Here is a 23929-nt window from a genome sequence, read left to right as displayed (position 1 = left end):
CTTCGAAAGCATGTCGCCCACGATGTTAAATGGAACGGCTCCCTCCCGAACAGCAGCTCACGAGCTGTTGTTTCTGATCATGTATCTGTCATCTGTGCCTTTTTAAAAAAAACTTGTATTTATTTATTAGAACCTCTGGAACCTCTGGAGGAAGTGAGCTCTTGGGGTGCTACCCTGTCATCTTTGATTTCTCTTGAACAGGCCTCTTCCAAGTTGCAGTCAAATGTTCTCTCCTAACCTTTCGGGCTGGCTGAAGGAATCACTCTGGTTGTGCGCGTGACGGTTTGATTCCCATGCTCGGCTCCGTCCGTGTTCGGTTTATTTCATCTCATCACGGTTCCCATGGACTCCAGCGGTGCCCCCAGAGCCCACGCCCACGCTGGGGAAGGGAACACTGCCTGAGGTTTGCAGAGCAGAATAAAACGACGTTTCCCTTTAACTAAGGATTTGACTTTCTCAGAGGAGAAGGGGTGTGAACTGCGACAACTGCCTTATCCTCCACAGCCTGCCTCCTGTCGCATCTCATTTCTCCTGCGTTCCCTGTTTTCCAACTCGCCTCGCCCCCACGTAACCCTGTCCCTTTTACCCTCCTGCGGGCTGGGGCGCCCCCGCCAGCACCCCCAAGAGCTGGGGCTTTCGGTCTGCCAATTACCTGCCCCGTGGCAGCCAGGCGGAGACCGGCCCCAGCTGGAGCCCAGCTGCGGAGAGATGAAGAATTAAGACATTTTCCTTTCTTCCGAGTCCTCGCTAATTCTTCCTGGTGGTGATTAGCCAGTTATTTTTAGCTCGATTGAAGCTCCCTGGTTAGTATTCAGGGCTGGCTCCGGCAGCACCGAGGCGCTCCGCTCCGCATGTTCCTGCTCTGGTTCCGTCGGTTCCCATTGAAGGGCATGCAAAGAGCTTGCAGGGGGCCCCTCCCCCGCCTCCCAGGTGCACCTCCTCCTGCTGCTCCCCGAAGTGCTGGCTGCTGCCCAGAGGGCCCGCAGCTCCGGGGCCCGGGACAAAGTCTTCCAGGAAGGATCTGGAAAATGAGCAATTTGGAGCCATATGAGGAGACAGAAATAACTGCACGGGGGCCGGGCACGCTGGTTTCATTCTGGACTTTGTCACCAGCTCGCTGTGGAGCGCTGAGCGGGTTACCTGCCTTTTCCAAGCCATCCGTCAAGCAGTGTGGCTGGACCAGCCACCCCCCCTCGCCCCCCACCCCGCCCCCCAAGCTCCTTCCAGGACTAAGATACTGTGGAGTCATCAAGTCTAAAACAGGAACTGAATGTAAAGCCACCCACGCCTGTGGGGACAGCTTGAAAGCGAAATGCAGATCTTTTTCCTTCTCACTCCACGTCCCTGCCTCAGCCTTCTGCCTCTCCACACCGATCCCTGGTGGGCGGGCCTCCCGTAGGCCTCCCAGGGGCGCTGGGCATACGCGGAGGCAAAAAAAGCGTGTCTGGGGAGATCTGGGAACCTGGGTACAGTTCTGCTAATGAGATGGAGGAAGCCATGGGCCCCAGAGAACAATCCCATTCCATTCTGTTTAACCAGCCTAGGAGTGATGAAGCCGAAACTCTGGATCTCGCTATACTTCCTCAAGCCAGTGTAGCCTTTACGCCCGCTCAGAGGGATGTGTGCGAGGCCGCTTTTCCCAGCAGTTCCCCTGGCTCTGGGCAGGTGGCCGGGCCAGCCCTCCCCAGGGATGCTGAGTCCTCCCTCCCCTTGTTTGTCACATGTGGCGAATGGTCATAGGGTTAAACATCATGAAGTCCCATCTATCGTTTGGCCCACTGCCTTGCACACAGTAGGAACCACCGCTTTTTCATTGGTTCTGGCCTGAAAGTCATTCATATTAGCCGGCTTTTACTGCGTGCGCATGCTGGGCCCAGGAGTGTGCACGCCGAGTGTGACCAGCGCTTTATAATGAGGACCACGGTCCAGGCTAAAAATTGAGAAATGCAGGGGGAAGCCACTTGTGTCAGCCTGCACTGTAAGGGTGAAGCTGCACCTGAACCCACACTCTCTAGGCAAGAAGAGTCTGAGCTTTCAACCAGATATGCATACGTGTATGGATAAAGAGGGTGTGGTGCATACAAGCGAGGGGATACTACTCAGCACTAAAAAGGCATGGAACCTTGCCATTTGTGACAATAGATGGACCTAGAGGGCATTATGCGAGGTGAAATAAATCGCACACACATATCTCAATATAAAGATGATTTTTAAAATGTGTACATCTTCCAGGGTTGCACTCACTTTTAAAATTCCTATATGATGTTTTATGACACTTCTATCTCAATGAAAAAATTCCCAGAAGCCCTGCACAAAGTAGTGTTTGATATTTTGTTGACAAATTGAAGCGACAGCCAATCCCTTCCTCACACCTTTCATTCTGGCGTTTCTCTTGTACAGAAGCTCACAACGAACTCCTCTACATCCCCAACCCAGGTCTGCATCTCCCCACCTCATTTGCAAGCTCATGGGTGTGATATCTGCACAGTTTCTGTCCAAGCCAAGTCAGCTGTGGACCCTGCTGTTAAAGGTCCCTTCCCCACCAGGAGGTCTCCTGGGCTTCGTCCCAGTCAGAACCCGGGTCTTTCCTTCACTGTTGCCACCCACACCCCCTGGCCCCTCTCCCAGGCTTCTTTGAGGACACAGCTCTCACTGGGCTGACCTCTGTTCCCTCCATGACCAGGCTACAATATGATGATCATTTCTCTCTCTCTCTCTCTCTCTCTCTCTCTCTCTCTCTCTCTTATAGTCATTGTGTGTTTATAAAATTAGTTGCCATTTCACTGTATTTTTTCCATCCATCTCCCGAGCCCCTCCCCTTGGTAACCGTCAGTGTGTGCTCTGGATCTATGGGTCTGCTTCTATTTTGTTTTCTTTATTCACTTGTTTTGTTTTCTTTTAGATTCCACATTTAAGTGAGGTCATATGGTGTTTGTCTTTCTCTGACTTATCTCACTTAGCGTAATGCCCTCTAGGCCCATCTATGCTGTCACAAATGACAGGATTTCATTCTTTTTTATTGCTGAGTATATAGCACATCTTTATTCATCCATCTATCTATCGCTGGGCACCTAGGTTGCTTCCATAGCTTGGCTGTAGTAGACAATGCTGTGATGAATATGGGGGTGTAGATATCTTTTCGAATGAGTGTTTTTGTTTTCTTCTATCAATACCCCGAGTGGCACTGTGGGTTTCTGGGCCTAGGGCAGCTCTGTTTTTTACTTTGGGGGCAATGACAGTCACTTCTGACATAAGCAAGAGCCTAACAGGCATGGGGACGCCAAGCATCGCTAACCCTCGGCGGTGAGTTCACCTTTAAAAGGCTCCTGCTGCTTCTACTGGGGTTGTACTCGATTGACCTGTTATCCCTCAGGGCAGTTAAGGACCCATGTCTGGGACAAAGGCTCCCAGTACAGCAGGCTGGCTGACTCTGCAGGCCTGGGGCGGGCAGGACCAGGTCTCTCCGGCTGGGATCCCTGGCAGCCTTACCCCGCCTTACCTCCCCCTCTCCCTCTGTTCAGAACATGACCCCACCTGCCTCTGCTGGGAGAGTTCATGAAGCCTGCTGTTTGCACAAAGGCCGGGGAGAGGCCAGCCGAGGGCATCTTTCCCTAACAGCCCTTCTGCCAGCAGGTCCCGGAAGGGCCCCCAGCTGGCTCACTCTAGCCCCCATTCGTCCTGAGTTTTGGAAGCAAAGGAAACTCTTGTTAATCCTTTAATGCTTGGGACTACACATGTTGTTGCAATCATAAACAGTGCTCAATGCCACAACAGGTGCACCTGGGCACTTGGCTAAATAATATATACAGTCGGCGTTGTTTCCTATTCATTCACCCAGCAGGCCCCTGAGCAGCTGGGGGGCGGGGGGGGGGAGGAGCAGTGAGGCAGAATCCCCAGGTCAGCGAGGGAGGGGCCTCACCTTGGACGCCGGGAGCACAGGGTGGATGTAGACAGGTATGTGCACTGCAATCCTAGGTGGTACAGGGCCCAGTTCCAACACCAGTTTCCGGCTGTGTGCCCTTGGGCGGGCCGCTTCGCTGTTCTGAGTCTGTTTTCTCACCTGCTAGGAAAGCACTAATATTTGGGTAATTCTGATGAGCGAGTGAATCAAGGCCCGGGTCTAGGGCCTGTGCTTCTTCTGTCAATACTCGGCCTACCGCGCCGGGGTGCTGTTTGGAAAACCTGTCTCCGAAGCTTGTCCTTGGTCAGAGCCCCTTGCTTGGGCCAGAGTTAGAAGAGTTACGATGTTGGAGTGATTGCTTTGTAAGGTGTCTAAGTGTCTCATCGCTGCAGTGCACACCTGAAACTAATGTGATATTGTATGTCAAGTGTTAATTGGAAAATACATTATTTTTTTTTTAAACAAGAGTTATGAGCCACCTCGCACCTATTGAGAGGGCCACTGTAACAAAAACAAAACAGACAATGGCAGGTGTTGACAAAAAGTGGAGGTGCTCAGTAGGTATTTACCGAAATGGAACAGCAAAACACCTGGAAGTTCCTCGCATCTTTATAAACGATTGTTGCTATTGGCCATTACCCTAATGGCGACTCAGACCCTTACCTGGAGGAGCACACAGCAACAGCCTTTATGTTGGGAAGATGGAGGTTAAGACACAGTGGGCGAGAAATCCAAGGATGCGTTCCATGAGGACGTTCATGCTATGGGAGGTCAGGAGTGGACTCTCTGGGCTCAAGATCAAAGAAAGTGTCATAGAAAACATGACTGGGTCTGGAGAGACTTGTCATTTTAAAAGGCCGTAAAGAGAGGGAACATTCCTGAGAAGGCAAGAATGAGCTTGGCATGAGCGTGGAAGAGGGCAAAGATTCTGGCTGGCAGGAGGAGGTCGACCAGGTGGCTGCCTGTGTGCTCTGCTCCCGGCTCTGCCCCTAGCTAGCCGTGCCTTCATTTCCTCTCCTATCGATGGGGTGGTCACGGTGACTGTAATAACAAGTACCTTAAAACTAATAAGCATCGCAATAATCTACTTCATAGGGTCGCTGTAAGGTTGAGGTGACTTAGTATATGGGCGTACCTAAAAGTATAGATAGTGTCTGTTATCATCCAACCCCATTCCTTGAGCTTCTGCTGTGTGGCAGGCATCAGCATGGTGGGAATGAAAGGTAAGCTGCTTCCTCTCAGAGGTCTCCCGGGAAGGAGAGGGAAAGAGCCAGGTCAGTCAGACACAGCACAATGGCAGGTGCTAAGTACACAACCGAGGGCACTAAGAGACTCCAGGGCAGGTTATCTCTGAGCCCGCCTAAAGGCATTCCTAGAAGACTTCTCAGAGGAGGTGACAGCTGTGGAATCCACAGTGAGACGTTTCTCAGATAAAGAAAGGAGAAAAAGGGCGATGGGGGTGGAGGAACCACCACGCACTAGAAATGTCAAAGGCGGTGGACAGGAGGCGGAAGGAGTGTGGGGCATGAGGAGAATGGAGATTGGAGAGTTAGGTCAGGGGAGGGTCTAGAAGACCTTGCAGGCTGTGGGGAGTAATTAAGGGCCTTAAGAAAGGGAGTGAGCGGGTTGGTGGAGGTGGGATCTTCACATGAAGGAAGGATGAGAGCTAATCTCCATCCTCTCTCTGAGAAAGGATGAGTCCCCTCCCCCATCCTCCACCTGCCTGCCATGCTCCTATATCCATACCAGCCCCAGCGCTGCAGGGAGGGGCATGTTAATAGACATACCTGAAACCTTAAATCATTTATTCCACAGGCCCTGGTGACACGGAGAGCTCAGATCCCAAGGCTCAGCCCAGACTGCTCAAAATGGGACAGAGAGGGCCTACGAAGCCCAGGCTCCTCTCCTGCAGCTCAGGCAGACAGCACTGGTCCCTCCCCGGCAGAACAAAAGCCACTTGTGCACAAGGGCAAGTGCCCTAGGTGGAGTGGGGTGGGGCTTGAGGTGAGGCACTGTCTTGGGCCCTCCCTGCCTCCTGTAGAATCTGTCTCCCCAGTCAGTCTAGTCTTCTCCTTGAGAGAGATGGTCACGAGTTGCATGGGAGCAGCCGGGGATCGGAGGCTGCGAGCAGAGACCTGGCAGGACATAGCAGAGGGGCTCAGAGAAGTCAAGGCAGCTGTCTGTTGCCCGTGGAAAATGGGAAGGAGATGAGCAGGGATATAGGACCTTCTGCCCAAACTACTTCTCTACTGTGATGCTAACAGGCCCTACCGTTGACTGGCCCTAGGGCCTCCGCCTTTCCTCTGGTGGGTGTGTTCATGAGGAGAGCCAAGGGCAGCTGGCAAAGAGAGGGGACAGGTGGGGGGAGAAGGAAGAGGATGTGCACATTGGCCATTAGTCTATGAATAATTGAGCGTTGACTCTATTAGAAAATTGACTTTGAAAATGATTTGGCCAAGCTGGGGCCCAGGAGGCTCCATTCTAGCCTCGTCATGGAACCATGGGGCCAAAAGCCAGGTCTGCAAAGTGCTTTTCTAAATGGCAAAGGCTATGCCCAAAGGAAGGTGTTCCTGGGGGACAGTCGCCCCTGGGCAGTCCTTCAGCCACATTGGCATGGGGCGGGGGGAGGCTCTGGGACCAGGGCGCACGCAGCCCCCACGAATGTGGTCTATCAGTTCGGTTGGTCTGCCAGCTTAAGGGCCTTTGGCTGAAAGGCCCTGGATTTGGGAGCCTGGGGTGGGGGGGATGGGAGGAAGGCTTGGCCTCTTCCTTCGGTTTTTCTTTCAGTCCTATTTTCAGCTTTCATGGGAATTAGATCAGGGTAGGGGTGATATTTGCTGCAGGTAGAGACTCGCCGTCTCTTCGCCGTGTTGGCACAAAGCCCCTATTGTGAGTGAACCAGAAGCCTGGGCCTCACTCCTTCAGCATCCTCGGGCGTGGCAAGTTGGGTCTAACTGAACACTCAATCCGCCAACTCACTGACTGAGGAGCTGGTTACATCTTTTTTCCCCCTCACCTGAGGATGTTTTCCATTAATTTTAGAGAGAGAGCAGAAGGGAGGGAGGATGGGGGGGGGGAGGGGAGAGTGAGAAACAGTGATGTGAGAGAGACAGCACATCAATTGGCTGCCTCCCGTACTTGCCCAGACTGGGGCCAGGGATGGAGCCTGCCACTGAGGTATGTGCCCTTCACCGGGAATTGAACCTGTGACCCTTCAGTCTGAGGGACGATGCTCTAACCACTGAGGAAACCCAGCCAGGGCTGGTTAATTCTTTCGTCTGTGATAGCACCTCCTTCGCCCACAAAGAGGCGGTCGGGTTTGCAGGAGACCGACCGGGCTCTCTGTCAGCCCTGTCGCTCTGGAAAACCGCTGACTGCCTCCGAGCTCCCGTTCCCTCTTCTACGAAAAGAAAGGGACAGAAACGTTCCCGCCCGGAATGGTTGGGAGGAACATACGAAATCAGAATTCTTAGCGTGTCCGCGGCGCAGTGCCTGACGCCAGCGACACCAGCCTCTGTCTCTTGGCAAAGGGACTGTCCCCTCCGGGGTGGACGTTCCCGGTGGAGCTGCTCTTGGCAAAGGACGTCTGTTGGAGGACGTTGTTCTTTGTTGTCACCCAACGGACGCTGAGGGGCCTGAGCAGACTCAGGTGTGCGAGGTGCGGTCCTTCAGCCTGAGCCCCCAGGAGGAGATGCTGAGGAGAGATGGTGGGGCGGGGTTGGCAGTGAGCAAGCCTTCCATCGTGCTGGTTTACCTGAATTGTTGTTTAATTCTCCCAGTCATTTGGCTTTGATAGCTGGGGAGCCCAGCCAAAACGAGGCAGAGCAAACGGAGCGGGGCGTGGCTGAGAAACAGGCAGAAGTCCCCGTCCCCCGGGTCGCCAGCCACATCAGGGGCTGCCTTGGCTGGAAGACAGTGCCGACGGGAGACTCGGGGCTCCTCAGACTTTATCCCGTGCCCTCCGGCTCCCCGAGGTCCTGGTGGGGAGGCAGCCCTCCTCCGGGTCGCTCCCCTGGGCCGGGCTTCTCTCTCCTTCGGGGCAGCCAAGGAGATGAGCTCATTTCCAGAACCCCAGAGATGGCTCTGACCTCATCTTGCCAGTTACTGCTGGAGGGAGGCCTTGCAAGCCAGGCAGGCCCCATGCAGGCACCAGGCCAGCCTCGCATCAGGCAGCTCTGCTGACTCATCTCCCTCTTCCTCTAAGCAAGCCCTGGGGTTGGCATGCGGGAAGCAGTCCCCGGAGTCCGATGCCTGAGGGCTCAGGCCACCTGCGGAGACCATGGGGGAGCTGGAGGGGGCGGGGAAGCTGGAGACAGCAGCAGGTTGCTGCAGGAGCCATCACCCACCTGCCACTGACTGCTGGGGAACAAAAAGAGGTGCTCACCCAAGGATTTCAGGGCTCCTCGTACAAGTAGAAGCAAGCCTGTCACAGGAGGGACTGTTGCAACAGGAGAAATCCGCCTTGCATGAGAAAAATGGACAGCTTGGCTAGCCTTCAGAAATGGTGCTTGGTGCATGGTAAAGCTTAGTGGTTTCTTTAAAACAAAAAACAAACAGAAAGAAAGAAAAAGCCACACATTAGGGTTTGAAACATAAGCACAGAGATATTTAAAGAATAAAACAGCCGAAACCGGTTTGGCTCAGTGGATAGAGCGTCGGCCTGCGGACTGAAGGGTCCCAGGTTCGATTCCGGTCAAGGGCATGTACCTGGGTTGCGGGCACATCCCCAGTAGGAGATGTGCAGGAGGCAGCTGATCCATGTTTCTCTCTCATCGATGTTTCTAACTCTCTATCTCTCTCCCTTCCTCTCTGTAAAAAATCAATAAAATATATTTTAAAAAAAAGAATAAAACAATAATTCCTTTCTCCCGTCCCTAGATGTCTATAGGTGGTTAACAAATAAAAGTACTTGCGTACACAAAATATATGTACAAAATGGTGCAGTTCCCACCCCTTTCCTTATTCCTCTTCCAAAGACGCTGCTTTTCAGAAGTTTCTGTCCCGGGGGAAACAAGTGATGTGTGTGCCTACATATCTGTTTGTGCTGAAATATTTGTAACACGCCGGAATGGCGTCAGGCTTGCGCAACTCCGTGGGATACCAGCCCCGCTGTGCATGCTGGCGCCTCGGGCAGGGGCGGCATTCCCAGGACGTGCAACGGGAACGGTGCCCGATCAGAGTTACGAGATGCGGCAGGAATATTGTTTCCTCTTCGTAATCTCTCCCGGAGCTCTTTCCAGATCAGCACATTGATCTCTCTCGTTTATGTTTTAAATCAAACTTCAGAGATCCCATTGTTCCGCTGGACCATAATTTACCCCACCAGTCCCAGTGGGTGGACAGTTCGTTTCCTTCCCCCAGTTGCAAAAATACTCCGATTAATAACCTCCCGCTGATATCTCAGCCCACCTCCCAGAGTGTCCACAGAATAGACGCTTAGCAGTGGGACTCCTCTCTCCAGGGGCACCTATGTTTTAATTGAGAGGTGATGTCTACGCAGTAACTTCATGATAAGTAACAGCTACCCCCAAGGAATAGAAGAGCTTCCCTGGCTGACTTCTCCCCCGGAGTCAGGTGGCAACGGCCCTGAGCCTGGGCCGGGATCCCTTATTGCTCCGCAGTATTGAGTGTGTGCGCACGCAGACGGGGTGAATGGGAGGGAGGTGAACTGGATGAGAAAAAGGATAAAGGCAGTTCTTTGAACTTTGAAAAGGGCTGTCACCCTAACCCTCAGTGAGGAGAAAGGAGAACAAAGGGGCATAAAGCCTGCATTTGTAGAGTCCTTGAACCTCAGCTGGAGCCGCGGAGGAGCTCAGACACCGTGTGGGAGCTGGCCCCGGGCAGGTTTTACAGTGCTCGCCGGGGTCTTCTCAGGGGCTCCATTACTCAGTGTGCGTTGCAGTCACCGACTGCCGCTTCCCGTGACAACGGTCTATTCCCTCTCATGGTTCTGTGGGGTGACTGGGCTCAGACGGGTGGTCCGCACTTGGGATCTTTCATGTAGTTACAGTCATATGCGGGCTGTCGTTTTGACTGGAATTGCCCAAAGGAAATTGTTACTCCCTCCCCTCCCCCCAGCTTCCTGTAGATTACTGTCCTACAGAGATGGAGACCTGGATAAACTCTTTAAATAACTGTAGACAGCGATCACATACCCCAAGGCTCCAGCCTTCTCAGGCGAGCATCTGTAGCACCTTCTTTCGTTCTGTACTGTAACGTGGTTTGCAGAAATTTCACTAAGTGCCCTTCTCTCTCCCGGGCATGCTCAGTGTCCCCACTGAAAATATGCTTAAAACTCAACCTGCTCCAAACGGGCTCTAACCAGCGTGAACTCCCATGAGACCCCCCGCTCCCCTGCCAGCACAGCCTCAGACCACAGCTAGGTCTGGAGGAGCCGTAGTCCACTGACAACTCAGGTTTCACTCGGATCCTCTTCCATGCTGAGGTCTTCTTTCTCTAAGCAGCTGCCAGTCCGGCTCCATTATAACCGGGCTTTACCTTAATCCTCTTAAACCCCACCCAGTTCCTTCAGTTCAGTGTCCCAGCCATCGCTGGGAATTCTCAGGGCTGTGCTCTCTCTCCACCCGGCACCCAGTTCCTTTCTCATCTCAGAGCCAGCAGCCCCAGAGGCCGCCCGGACACCCCCGGTATTTTCCCCAGGGCACTGCCTCCTGCTGGTGTTGCAGTATCTGCTTGCTGTTCAGCTCCCCCTAGAACAGTGATGGCGAACCTTTTGAGCTCGGTGTGTCAGCATTTTGAAAAACCCTAACTTAACTCTGGTGCCGTGTCACATACAGAAATTTTTTGATATTTGCAACCATAGTAAAACAAAGACTTATATTTTTGATATTTATTTTATATATTTAAATGCCATTTAACAAAGAAAAATCAACCAAAACAATGAGTTCGCGTATCACCTCTGACACATCATTGTCCATGGGAGGAAGCAGGAAGCCCTCCGAGATTCTAAGTGACTTCTCAGCTTCGACATTAGAACTGGACTTGCAGTTTTCAAGAGCTTTCAAGGCTCGCTCTCCCCTCCTGCCTTCCTCCATCCTCTGGGGGATGTTCTGGTGGTGAGCACGGAGGGTGAGAGAGCCTGGAGGGCAGGCTCACACAGCCAGAACTTGAACTCAGAACAGCTGCCTTCACCCATTGGGTTGGGGATGATAAATGCACTTCATTTCAAGAGCCAAGTGCAATGGACTGGGGCACCATTGTGAGAAGGAGTCTGAGGCTACATTCAGGTTTAGTAGCAAGAGTATGTGATTGATTAGTAATGTCTGCCACAGGCCCGGGATGGGGCACGACAGCGTTATGCCATCCTGGGGACTGGACAATATTGCAATGCTAGGCTGCTTATGCAGGAATCCTTCTCGCTCACCACTCCACTGCGAAAGCCAATTCCTACATTCCTGCCTCAACAGTAAGAAGCCTTAGGGGAAGGCTGCCAGGCGCTGCCGAGTTGGAGGGGAGCAAAATGTTGTTAGAAAGGGACTAGATGCATTTTTTTAAAAAATATGTTTTTATTGATTTCAGAGAGAGGAAGGGAGAGGGAGAGAAAGATCAATGATGAGAGAGAATCATTGATCGGCTGCCTCTTGCACACCCCTCACTGAGGATTGAGCCCCCAACCCGGCCATGTGCCCTGACTGGGAATTGAACCATGACCTCCTAGCTCGTGGGTCAACCACTGAGTCATACCGGCCGGGCAGGAACTAAATGCATAGTGGTTATTCCAAAATCTTTGTCCCTCACACAGGGCTTAGTACCCCCTCCCTTAGGAAGGGCACAAGTGGGTTTATGAGAGGAGGTCAGATCCGGGTACATGCCCAACTCAGTTACATATTTTTTTGAGGGATTACGTGACCTCTGGACAGACTTCCTTGGTTGTGTTCTCCTCTGAGTCCGCTGAGCGCAGGAACCAGCCCTGGAACGTGCTGTGTGACGCGGGGACTGGAGGGGGATGTGCTGCCCAGAGCTCACCGGCACGGAATACGCAGGCTGGGCCACCGCGGCCGGGCCTCCCGGAGTTAAATGAATGAACCCGCAGAGGCTCCATGAGTCACGAGCTACGGCCTGTAAAATCATTTGCATCGCAGGCCTCACGCGGGCACAGTGACAGGCATCTCCATGCGCTCCCATCTGCCTGGACGTGCCCTGCACGGAGCTAAATAATCTGGGGCTTAGGCGTGCTTCTGGGTTCAAGGAAATGAGGCCCCGGCGAGGGAGACAGACTAGCCACCCCTGACCCCGGCGGCACCCCTGCCCCCATGCCTCTGCACTTGTCTCCCTTCCCAAGAACCGGCCTGGTTTGTGCCAAACGATTTTCGTGCAGTTCCCTGGTGCTTTGCGTCATTCCACGCCTCCGTGCCTTTGCTAACCCTCCCAGGCTACCTGGCAAACAGCTCTCTGTGGTTCGAATCCCGTCTGTGCCCCTGAGCGGCCGTGAGGCCCTGGGCACGTGATGGAACGGCTGTTTCCTCATCTTACAGGGAGATAATAATAGCTTTGCCTCCTGCGATTGTTGTAGAATGAAATGGGTTCATACGGATCATGTGCACTTAAGAAGCACCAGACAAGAGTCACTGAGGATTATTGTTTCTCATCCTTCAAGACTCCACCAGAACATTATTTCCACCAAGAAGCACTGCAAAAAATGCCCTCTAATCGAAAGACAAAAGGTTACCTGGAAAGGACATTTGCAACACATGACAGGGGGCTGATTTCCTTCATTTATAAGGAGCAAGTACCTGCGGACCTGCCTCTCCACTTTCTTGAGCTACTTCCCATCCTACCCCAGCTCCCTCCCATCTCTGTCCTGACCCTGACCTCTAAAGCATGAAGGTCACTGTGGCTTTGGCACCAACAGCCTGAATGATTCCAATAACTTAACCCAAGAGCTCAAGGGAGGCGGAGTGTAACGAGTGTAATGCAACCGTGAAAACACGTGCAGAGAGGCTTCGTGTGGGGTGGTACGTGATCCCCGCTCTGCTGTAACCCCCTGCGTGACAGGTAACCGCTGGCCCTGGGGGTAACCGGGTACACGGCGTCTGAGATTCCTTCTGCAGGGACAGGAGAATTTCAGGTGCTAAATTTCACGTGTTGTCTTAGCCTCTGCACTTCTAAAAGCACTAGAGCCCGGCCGGCGTGGCTCAGTGGTTGAGCATCGACCTATGAACCAAGAGGTCATGGTTCGATTCCTGGTCAGGGCATATACCCAGGTTGTGGGCTCGATCCCCAAAGTGGGGTATGCAGGAGGCAACCGATCAATGATTCTCTCTCATCATTGATGTTTCTCTCTTCCTTCCTCTTCTTCCTCTCTGAAATCGATAAAAATATACTTAAATAAAATAAAAAATGAAAGCACTAGAAGTTACTCAGAGAAGAAAAAAGACTTGCTGAGTGGAGGAAATTCAGCAAACAATCTTGCATCTCTCACCAGGGATTTTGTTAGCGGTAACTGGACCATCGCGCCCACGGTTTCTAGTTTAATCACATGACATTTATGGGAAGGCTTGTTACGTGTTAAGCAGTGGGTTAGTATCTTGGAACCGCCGCGGTAAATAATATTCACAGGAACGTGTTGGATGCTATCCTGCAGGTTACACCTCCTAGCCCTCAGTTCTGGGGAGGTGGGTGTTACCCTATTTCTGTGGGGAAAACGGAGGCTCTGAGAGTCAGGAACCTGGCCCAGGGCACGCCGAGAGTGAACGGCAGGGCCAGGGTAAACACCCGTGCTGGTCGGAGTCCAGCACCCAAGGACTTTACTGAGATTTACTGGCTTTTAAGGAAATAGTGACAGGTGGCTTATAACGACTAAATAATTGTTGCACCAACTGCCTTAACAAGTGGGCTGCTGGCCTCAGCAGTGTTTTCTCTCCCATGTCCAGGTTTATTTCCAACCCACCTAGACCTTCCCCGCCTCCCTCCCACCCCCCGCAGCCCTAACCCAGCTGCTTACCTGATTCCTGCGCCCCCACCTCATGCCGATGGCTGCCGGCTGAGCCATCTAGCAGGCCTGCTCCCCAGCCCCTCACCCCAGAGTCCTTCTCGCTATGGTGATTGTCACAGGAAGGGAAATGGACCCGCTTGGCCATATTGCCCGGAATTTAGACACCGCATCCCCCTGGGCTCCAGAAATCTCACTAAGAACCCTCAGTGTTATTTGTTTTGTGGTTGTTATTTAAACTCAAGGGCGGCCGAGCTGCCTGAAGAGACGGAGGGACAGATGACAATGTAACTTGGAGGAAGGCCAGGTGCCCGGAACCAGGAAGCTGTGGCTCTGGGGCTGAACCCTGGGTCCCAGGACACGAGGAGAGTCTGAGCTCCCTCGGGTGGCCCCGGGGGCCTCCTGGTCCCTGCAGATGTCCTGGAAGCCGGTAGAGGTAGCTGCCTGTCGCGGGCCAAGTGGCAGGGATAAAAGGAGCGAGGCTCGGCCTGGCCTTGTGGGCTTATAAGCTGCTGCTCTGAGGTCCTCAAACAATATTTTGCTCACAGATGTGGAGCAAAGGAAAGGAGCTTAACTGACATAAGCCCAAGGTGGTCACGGCTAACACATCCGGCTCCGTGAACGCAAAGCAAGTCTTGATGGAAAAGGAATAGGATTGAATAGGGAGGAGGCATGAGGGGCAGCTCTCGCCGCGGCTGGGAGAAAAGAAGGGTCTGGGGAAGTGGCCCCAGGATGTCCCCAGGAGTGAAGCGGTGGGAATGTCCACTGCTATTCCCCTCCCTGTGAGAGAATTCTAGAATCACCACTGCTCAGAGGACCTCAGTCAGCTTCTGCGATGCAGACCGAGAAAGCAGAGACCCAGGGAAGGGAAACGACTTGCTCAAGGTCACACAGTGAGGTGAGGCTGCAACCCACCGTCCTAACCGTGGCCCCATTGCCCTTGTCCTCTGCCTCCCGGGCGCAGCACGGGACCGGTTCTCTCCCCTCGGCCTCAAGAAATGGTGCCACTCTCATTGTTCGTGGTTAGCGGCCGCGACCACCTTAGCGGTGATGCAGCTGGAGTGGTGGTGAGGGCTCGTCCCCTGTAAGTTCCTTCTCCACATGGAGTGGGGAAAGGGCCAGCGGAGTTTCGCCTGGAGAAGACTTCAGGGTTACGTGATACTGATAACAGTCATCTGAAAGGTTGTGTAAGAGGAGTTGTTACATTCTTTGGGCATTGCCAGAGAGTTCTGTTCTCAAGGTGTGGCCCAGGGGCCAGCAGCATCAGCATAACCTAGGAACGTGTAGAAATGAAAAATCTTGGGTCTTGTCCAGACCTACTGAACCAGTGGGGCCGCACTCCAGAGAAGCAGGGGTCAGATTGATAAGGGGGCTTGTACAACAGGGATGGGCCTCTGGAAGGGGTAGGGGTGGCAGGGTGAGCTCCCCAGACACTGGGCCCACCCACACAGACGAGGCCCACCAGCAGGAGAGGTGTAGGGGGGCTGCCTGGAGAGGAGAGAACTGGACTAGATCACCCCGAAGGTGTCAGCAACTCAGGTTTTACATGATCAACAGACCAAGAAATGCAGTTGCTTTCCCTTTCTAGAATGTAAGCTCCACAGTGGCAGGCATTTTTTGTGGGTTTCTGTTTTTGCTAGTATAACCCCCGCGCCTGGAGCAAAGGCAGAGCTCATGGGCCAAACCCGGCCCACAGCCTGCTTTTGTAAATAAAGTTTTATTGGAACGCAGCTATGCCCATTCATTCACGCCTTTTCTGCATCTGCTTTCACAGTACAACCACAGAGTTGAATCAGCATAACTGACCATACAGCCCACGAAGCCTAAAATACTGTCTGGCCTTTTCTAGAAAAAGTTTGACCATCCCTGATCTAGAATATTGCCTGGATCATCAAGGTGTGCCATACACATTGGATGAATGGGTGAGCCATTCTCTCGGTTGGTATCACAGAGGTACAAAGACCCCAGCTTAGAATACAGGGGACACGGGCATGGAATTCAGAGCTGGTGTGAACTTGGGCAACTTACGTGGCTTCTCTGTGTTTCTTATGCCTCATTCGTACAAGGACAATCACATTAGCCATTTCAGATGAAAAGCCCAATCAGACACTGCACAGAAAGCACAGAAATGGCTCGCAGACCTAGTTCCTCATCGCACCGAGGAGTCTCTGGTACAAGGGTTCGGGCGTGACTGATCCGATGCCATGGAACAGGGTGTCAGAATGCGGAGCTTTCTTCCTGGTCCTTCCAGGAAGGAGGGGAAAGGGCGAGTTCAGAGGTGATGGTTAGGCAACCCAGCGTTTAAACTTGGAGAAAGCTGCTAGTCAGCCCATTTACATATGATGACATTTAAGATAGTGAACGAATCGGCAAGGTTTAATAGGCTATAGGTTTTCAGGTGTTTTTCCAACAGTGAAAAAGAATGAGCCATTCCAATTCTCTGACATAGTTCTCTGAGGACCCGTTGCATACGGCTGGCTGGGGTCAGGGTGGAGCAGCCGGGGTCATGGGAACCATGGGAGTTACCTGGTGGGAGAGGGCGCGACCTTGGCCCTGTTTGCCAGCGGGCAGGCCAGCTCTCAGAGGGACGTGTTTTCCCATGCGGGGCAAGTGCGGCCCCTTTGTGCTGTGGGCGGTGTTATTGCGCACACATTTTTTTTTTTTTTCTGGCAGGAACTCTTCATGTGCCCAAGGTGTTCTGGCAAAGTCCCCAAGTCCTCCAGTTCCCCAGGTTAAGTCAGAAACAAAATCATCACGGGCAAGTGCACATCCACACGAGCATGAGGCTGAGTCAGAGACATGTTGTAACTCAGGACGGAAAACGGCCCCGTGGAGAGCTTCCCTGATCCAGAGGGTTTTGCAGATCAGCCCACATGCCTGCCTCCAACATGTCCATCGGTGTTCCTCCCTGTGTTGTGAGAAGCATGGCAGTTTCCAGAACCCTCTGGGACTCCGCTGGCAAGTGCATGTTCCTGTGTGAGACGCGCACCTGGAGGCTCGCCGTCTCCCCCGATCACATGCATCGAGCCCGGGCCCTTAGCCCTCAAATCCCAGCTCTCACTGAAAACTGCTCAGCGCCCTGGCTGGTTCTGTTCAGTGGTTAGAGTGTAGGTCCTCGGGCCGATAGGGGTCGCAGGTTTGATTGCTAGTCAGGGGTACATGCCTTGGTTACAGGCTCCCCAGCCCCAGTGGGGGTGCGTGCGGGAGGCAACCAATCGATGTGTCTCCCTCATGTCCATGTTTCTCTCTCTCTTCCCCCTCCTCCTTCCCTTCCACTCTCTCTAGAAATCAATGGAAAAAATATCCTCAGGTGAGGATTGAAAAAAAAACAACTACCCGTCCCCACCATGTAGAATTTGGCTATGAGGATCTTTAGGGCCTGGGAACCTGCTGTGCTTAGTCGGAGGAATACGGGCTGAATAAGAAGGGAAAATGAAAACGTAGAATCCAGATTTTTATTCTTCATGTTTTTATCTTATATATCAGGATCCAGGACACGGTGATCCCCCCTCCCGAGAGGCAGTGGCCACCTCTCTGCAGAGAGAAACACAGTTTCCTATCTCCAAAGTGGCTCCTGGGCCCCTGTCCTCTGACCTTGAGCCATAACCATCCACTCTCAGCCGGTAACTACACTGCCACCTGCCACCTGCCACCAAGCACGTTCCAAAATAGCCCCAAACCCTGTGTGTCCCGCTGGCAACTCCGATGTTTCTACATCCTTCCAGGAGGCACAGCCCAGGCCCCAGAGGGTCCTGTAAACACCCATAGGCCGATTCCAAGTCAGATGAGGAAGAATCATCCGCGAGGAGAGCGTGGCGGGTGGTGGGAGAGTGGCCGGAGCTTGGCGGGAGTGTCTGGCCAAGCTCGTGCAGGAGCTCACGATCCACCTCATCTCCCTTCTGGGTCTTTCCATCCTCACGTGGGCCACACTCCTCTCTCTTGAGCAATTAAACACTGAGGTAGCTTATCCTCAATGTGACAGTGATCGCACCCAAACCATAGGCGACCCTCAATCCAGAAATCCCTGGTTGGTAATTTAAAAATAAGCAAATCCTCGATCTCCCTGCAATGCAGGAAGCAGATGGGATTTGTCCAGGGAAAGAGAGTCGAGAGAAAGGGCCGGCTCCTGCCCCTGAGTCTACTCACTCTGAGTCGCCCCTGAAATGGTCTCGGTGTTGACCAGGGCCAACGCCATCCGCAGTGTCACTTCCACGAGAATGTCACTTTCCTTCAGGCAACAGGAGGCCCCTACCCAAGTCGAGAGGCTTGGTTAGCAATAGTGTATGGAACTGCAGGGTTGTCGGAAATCTCCTGTGATATTCGGTACAGAAGCCTCAAGAGGTCAGCAGGGCTTTCCCGGAGGTGACAGGAGGCCTAGGAGTTCGGGGCTGGTCCCTTCCGCTGCCAGGATCACACTCATGAACCTCCAGGCTCGCTCTGCTCGACTTGACCCAAACCTGACCGCCCCACCCTTCTCTGCCTCAGGCCGGGCACTGGCCTCATTTATCGTAGCCTGAAGCTCTTCTTCTCCCGGACACCCAGGCCCCTCCCTGTCCTTGTTGGTGTCCTGCCCTAAGGTCACAGTGTGGACACCAAGCCTCGATTCTCCCTAGAGTCTCCTCTGCTCCTGGGCTCTCGCCCTTCCTCCCGCATTCGGCCCTTCCTGCCCCCCTGTCGCCTCCAGCGTTGGAGAGGTTTGAAGGGTTGAAGCAGAGTGATGACATGAGCAGATGGACGGTTCAGAAAGATCTCCAGGGCCGTGGGTGAACCAGGCCCGGGAAGCCAGCCAGAGGCGAGCAGACTTGTCAGGGGTTGTTGTGGGCATCCAGGTGAGGGATGACACAGGAGGTTGCTTCTTCATTGTTACCACGCACCGGAATTCTAAGCAGCATCCCAAGTCACAGGCCAATTTGCTGCTCCCTGCCCGGGGCCCAGTGTCTGTCTTCCATGCCTCAGGTGCCTCCAGAAACACTTCCCTGCGCAGGTGGGAGCGGGGGCGTGTGCTTTTCCTGCTCTGCCCCAGCTGATCCCCGAGACTCCATGCCCAGGAGGGAGCCAACCACTGTGGAAGGATGCGTTGTGGCCATGGGCCGGGGAAGAGAGGACAGGATGCGAGGCAGGGAAAGGGGGCACCTTCTCCCCGCCATCTCCCACCAGGCAAAGCTGTAGCAGGGGCTGGGCACAAAGTCTCAGGAAAGCTGGGGAGGGCAGGCAGCAGGTGTTTAAGTGTGCGGGGTACCCCTAGATGTGTAAGTATGCAGGGTACTCCTAGCTGGAACCCCCACACCTATCACGTACCTTTATTTGCCTAGCAGGTTATGGAGAGCAGGTTTGCCTTTTGCCTGATTCCTGTTCCACTTAACCACAACCTCCCATTTCCCCATTTCCTTATTTCTTTCTCCCTACGTTTAGCTCACACTGCTGTATTTTTTTTATTACCCAAATCAACCACTGGGGTTGTTTCTGGAAACAAGACGGGTCTTAATCACATCTCCACACGTATCTCTCTATTATGTCCCCCTCCATGTACATAAACACAAATGCCGCCGCCTCCCCCCCCCCCCATGGCTTAGCCCCCATGCAGACAGGGACCCGAATGAGTGACACACACGGAGCAAGGTGTGTGCCCACAAGAGCCTGAAGTGTTCCTTCAGGGGAGCCCCAAGATAAGCATGTTGACATGCCCAGGAGCACTGGGTGAGAGGGCCCTGGCGTGTGCTGCCCAGGAGCCAGGGTGCCGAGAGCCCAGGTGAGGGCCGAGCAGGAAGGGCGGGGAGCAGGTGGGCCAGAGGCATCTCGTGGGCATGAGAAAAGCTGAGTGGTCCATGCAGCGATCCCAGGATTATTACGGTTTCGAGGTGTCTTGTCCCGATCAGTTTGTCTGTCTGAGGCTGTGAAGCGGGAGGACAGGAGTGGGCCCACATCCGGGGCTGCCTGGGCTCCGTCCGCACAAAGGGAGCAACTGGTAACGCCATTACCAACAGGAGTAAAACTTCATTCCCGGATGCTGGCAGTGATGAGGGCGGGCAAGTCTGTGCTCCTGGGCTGATACTTGTTCATAGGTATGTATGGATCGGGGGAAACAGTACAGACAGGGCATGGTATGATCCGTGGTTTCAGGCACCCACTGGGGTCATAGCATGTATCCTCCGTGGATAAGGGGGGACTACTGTACATCTCAAGGGCCTTCCATATCCGCTGTAACACTTGCCATCTGTCTTTTTATAGCCAACCTATGAGTGAGTGACATGTCAGTGGGGTTTTGCTTCCGTTTCCTTGGTGACTAATGACGCTTCATGGACCTCACTGACGATTTGTGTATTTTGGAGAAGTGACTATTCAGATCCCTTGGCCATTTTTTTAAATCGAGTTGTTCGTCCTCTGTATTGACTTGTAAGAGTTCTCGATGTATGCGAGATACAAGTCCCTTATCAGATACATGACTTACAAATGTTTATATAAACATAGAAAAATCGGGGGAACAAATACTCGGGCTCTTAATTCAGTGCCAGCATAGTGGGCCCTCACGGAGGAGAGGAAGCAGTGAGGCCAGGAGCAGGCTCTGAGGTGCGCCTTGAAGCGTGGAGGCTGAGACGGACAAGGAAGGGAACGCCTGGCTGTAGCATGGATCCTTCATCACTCCCATTAGTTCCACAGCTATTCCTTGAGGGCCTACCCAACGCCAAGCCTTCTTCTAGGAAACAGAGAAATAAACTGTCCCTTCCTCGTCAGGTATTGACAGTCCAGGGGAACACAGTCCGGAGAAAGACACATAAACAGATATTACTGTTTGCAAGTGGACGTACTAAGTACAGTTACAAGTGTTACAGAAGTTCAGGGAAAAGAAGGGAAGTCAGTCTTGGTCACCTTGCAGTGGTTCTCAACCTTCCTAATGCCGCGACCCTTTAATACAGTTCCTCATGTTGTGGTGACCCCCAATTTCATTGTTCCAAATTGAACATAATGAAAGCATAGTGATTAATCACAAAAACAATATGTAATTATATATGTGTTTTCCGATGGTCTTAGGCGACCCCTGGGAAAGGGTCGTTCGACCCCAAAAGGGGTCGCGACCCACAGGTTGAGAACTGCTGCCTTAGAGTTTCAGATGGTCCATTAAATCAGGGAGTCTTCATCCGGGGTCTTTGGATAGAATTCAGGCGATTGCTCATTGGGATGAGAATGAATTATATCTTTATTTTTAAGACCTGAAGTTGAAATGCAGTGTTCCCTTCATGTATGTGTGAAAGGGACAAACCACAGTACATAAAAATCACAGATGTGTACACATTTAATTAAAGTTGTTGTGGAATTTGAGGTGTTATTTCTGCTCATCACTACTTCAGCAATCATGGTAGTTATTACACCCAACACTAGATCTTATTATTTATTGTACTAATAAATAAGCAATATATTATTATAGCCAGATTTGGTTTATTCAAGTTCTGATTGCCATATTTCAATATAGTTAGTTTCCTTTGTAATCCTATGTATTTTCTTTTGTGTACTTATAAACTGAGGCGGGGTTCCTGAGCTTACTCAACTGCCAAAGGTTAACTGGCACAAAAATGTTAAGCAGCCCTGCCTTAAAAGTCCTTTTATCCTTTTAAGAGAGAGAAAGAAATATTGATCTGTTGTTCCATTTATTGATGCATTCATTGGTTGCCTTTTGTATGTGCCCTAACTGGGGATCGAACCAGCAACCTTGGTTTCAGGACAACACTCCAACCAACTGAGCTACCCGGCCAGGGCTAAGTAGCTTTTCATTTAGTCTGGAGGTTCTACTGATCCTGGAACACAGGCAAATAAGCAGATAGTGTCAAAATATATAACAGAGGTCTGACTAAGGTACACAGAACAAAGGAGAGAAGAACCACTTCTTTCTAGAGCAACCAGAGAGGCTACAGGTGACATTCGAACTGACTCTTGAAGGTGAATAGTTTGGAGAGAGTTTGGTTCATGGGGTCCAGCCTTGCATCCGGTCCTCGAGTCACTTCTACAGCTAATTCCATCACCTGGGCCCCAGCCTCTGCCCGAGACGCTTGTACCTGGAGGCACACTCGTCGGCTGGAGTGGAGGTGAAGGGAAGGGAAGGGGGGAACGTGACAGTTAGAGTCACTCAGCACAAGGCAGGCCTGTGTTTACGGATCCAACAGGAGACAAGACGGAAGGAAGGCGTAAGACCACCAGGGGCCGTGAAGTTGGGCTACACGGAATAAAAGAAAACCCTGGACTTGGGAATCAGTCACATGTGGACTCCACACTCAGATGGACCCTAGTGACCTGCGCGAGCGTAGGCCCGTTGTTTCTTCTCTTTGAGCCTCCGTTTGGTCACATGCAAATATGAGTTGGGCTTGTACAGCGTATGGAAAAGTACTTGGCACAGGGTAGGCAATCAATCACTGCCCGTGCCTCTTCCTTTCGGTTTGCCCAAAGCCAGCCTGGCTACCCCATCGGTAAGAATTTGACCTTGATTATTCATTGTCTAGGCCCAGCAATAATGACTAGATTTATTAACTGCCGACTGTGTGCTTGACCTTGTGCTAAGCACTGTTTCTTTTCCTCCTCCCAACAACCTATGAAGTTGGAAATCTCTGTTGTTCGGATGAAAACACCGAGGCTCAGAGACGTTAAGAAATGTAATTTGCCCGAGGTCTCCCAGCCGGGAAGTGGCAGAACTGGAACTTAGACCCAGATAGAGCTGACAGTGAAAATCTGTGCGGTGCATCCTGCTGCTCCCGGAAAGATAGCTGGAGATTGCTCTGCTGGGTAAATCTTTAATCCGTGCCTATCAACATTGGACTAAAGCTCAGGCATGCCTTGCTTTATGCCTATAAACTCTAAAATAAACAAAAAAAAGAAGCAAAGTGAAAATCCTCAAAGGAAGATCATCTAAATAAACACTTATAAGGGATTAAGCAAAAAATAAATAACTCGTAGCCTGGCTGGTATGGCTCAGAGGTTGAGCGTTGACTTATGAACCAGGAGATCACGGTTCAGTTCCCAGTCAGGACACATGCCCAGGTTACGGGCACAATCCCCCTTGGGGGCGTGTGGGAGGCAGCTGATGGAGGATTCTCTCTCATCATTGATGTTTCTAGCTCTCTCTCCCTCTTCCTTCCTCTCTGAAATCAATAAAAATATATTCATAAATAAATAACTCATAGACACAGACAACAACATGGTGATTACCAGAAGGGAAAGGGGCTGGGAGGAGGTCAACAACAACAAAACATAAAATAACAGTAATATTTGGGGCACTGGACACCATCACCATTGCTCCCAGACAGCTGAAGGCAACAGCTATAAGATGAAGGTCAGCAGTTCTTCCTCAGGGCTTTGTGACTGGAGTCGCCTGGGGTGGGGATAGCTCCCCTCACAGTCCGTACACCCTGACATTAAGCCAAGGAGATCCCAGTCCCAAAGACGGATCTTTGTGTACTGCTCACAGTTTAGTAAACATTCCCATTTACAGGGCATCTGCTGACCCTTTCAACCCTGGGGGATGTATAGGGCCAGGTTATTTGTAATCTCAGAATAGGAGCCTGAGTTTCAGAGAAGCAAGGTGACTTGCATAAGGTCAATGAGCCAGGAAAAGGCAGAATCACCATCTAAACTCCAGCTTCTGCCCCCTTTCCAGGGCTATGTCCACCTCTCCTGGCACCTCCATCCCGTCCAAATTAGATAGAGGGGTGAGGCAAACGTCTAGACTCCTGGGAACTGTGTGTAGATTTTTGCCAATAAGGCTGGAGCCTGGGTTGAAAGGAGATAGTATTTGTTATAAAAGAAAAAAAAAACTAGCATTTCTTGAAATAATAGCTTTCTCGGGACATAATTAGAAATTTGCCCTTCTAAAGAGTATAATTCCGTGGTTCTGAGTATTTCACAAAATTTTGCAACCATCACCACTAAATTCCTCACATGGAAAGAGCCCAGAGCTATTGCAGTCGCTGCCCATTCCAGGTACCTTCCCCTCTGGAAACCACTCTCTACTCTGTTTTTATGAATTTACTGGCCATTTCATATAAATAGAACCATTCAGTATGTGGCCTATTGTGTCTTTTTTCACTTATAAT

At 52.0% G+C, this 23929-nt stretch overlaps 1 long non-coding RNA gene across 1 annotated transcript; it reads right to left on the bottom strand.

Moving 5' to 3' along the window:
* Positions 1 to 7404: 7404 nt before the first annotated feature.
* On the bottom strand, positions 7405 to 8916 carry LOC132220366 (uncharacterized). The gene is made up of 3 exons (XR_009449773.1): positions 8819 to 8916; positions 8286 to 8436; positions 7405 to 7595 (listed from the first exon to the last, which is right to left on the bottom strand). It is a non-coding gene; the product is annotated as an uncharacterized LOC132220366 (long non-coding RNA).
* Positions 8917 to 23929: the final 15013 nt, after the last annotated feature.

This window comes from Myotis daubentonii, chromosome 18 (genome assembly GCF_963259705.1).
Source record: "Myotis daubentonii chromosome 18, mMyoDau2.1, whole genome shotgun sequence".
Lineage (NCBI taxonomy): Eukaryota > Metazoa > Chordata > Mammalia > Chiroptera > Vespertilionidae > Myotis > Myotis daubentonii.
This window is presented reverse-complemented; position numbering and strand designations above follow the sequence as displayed.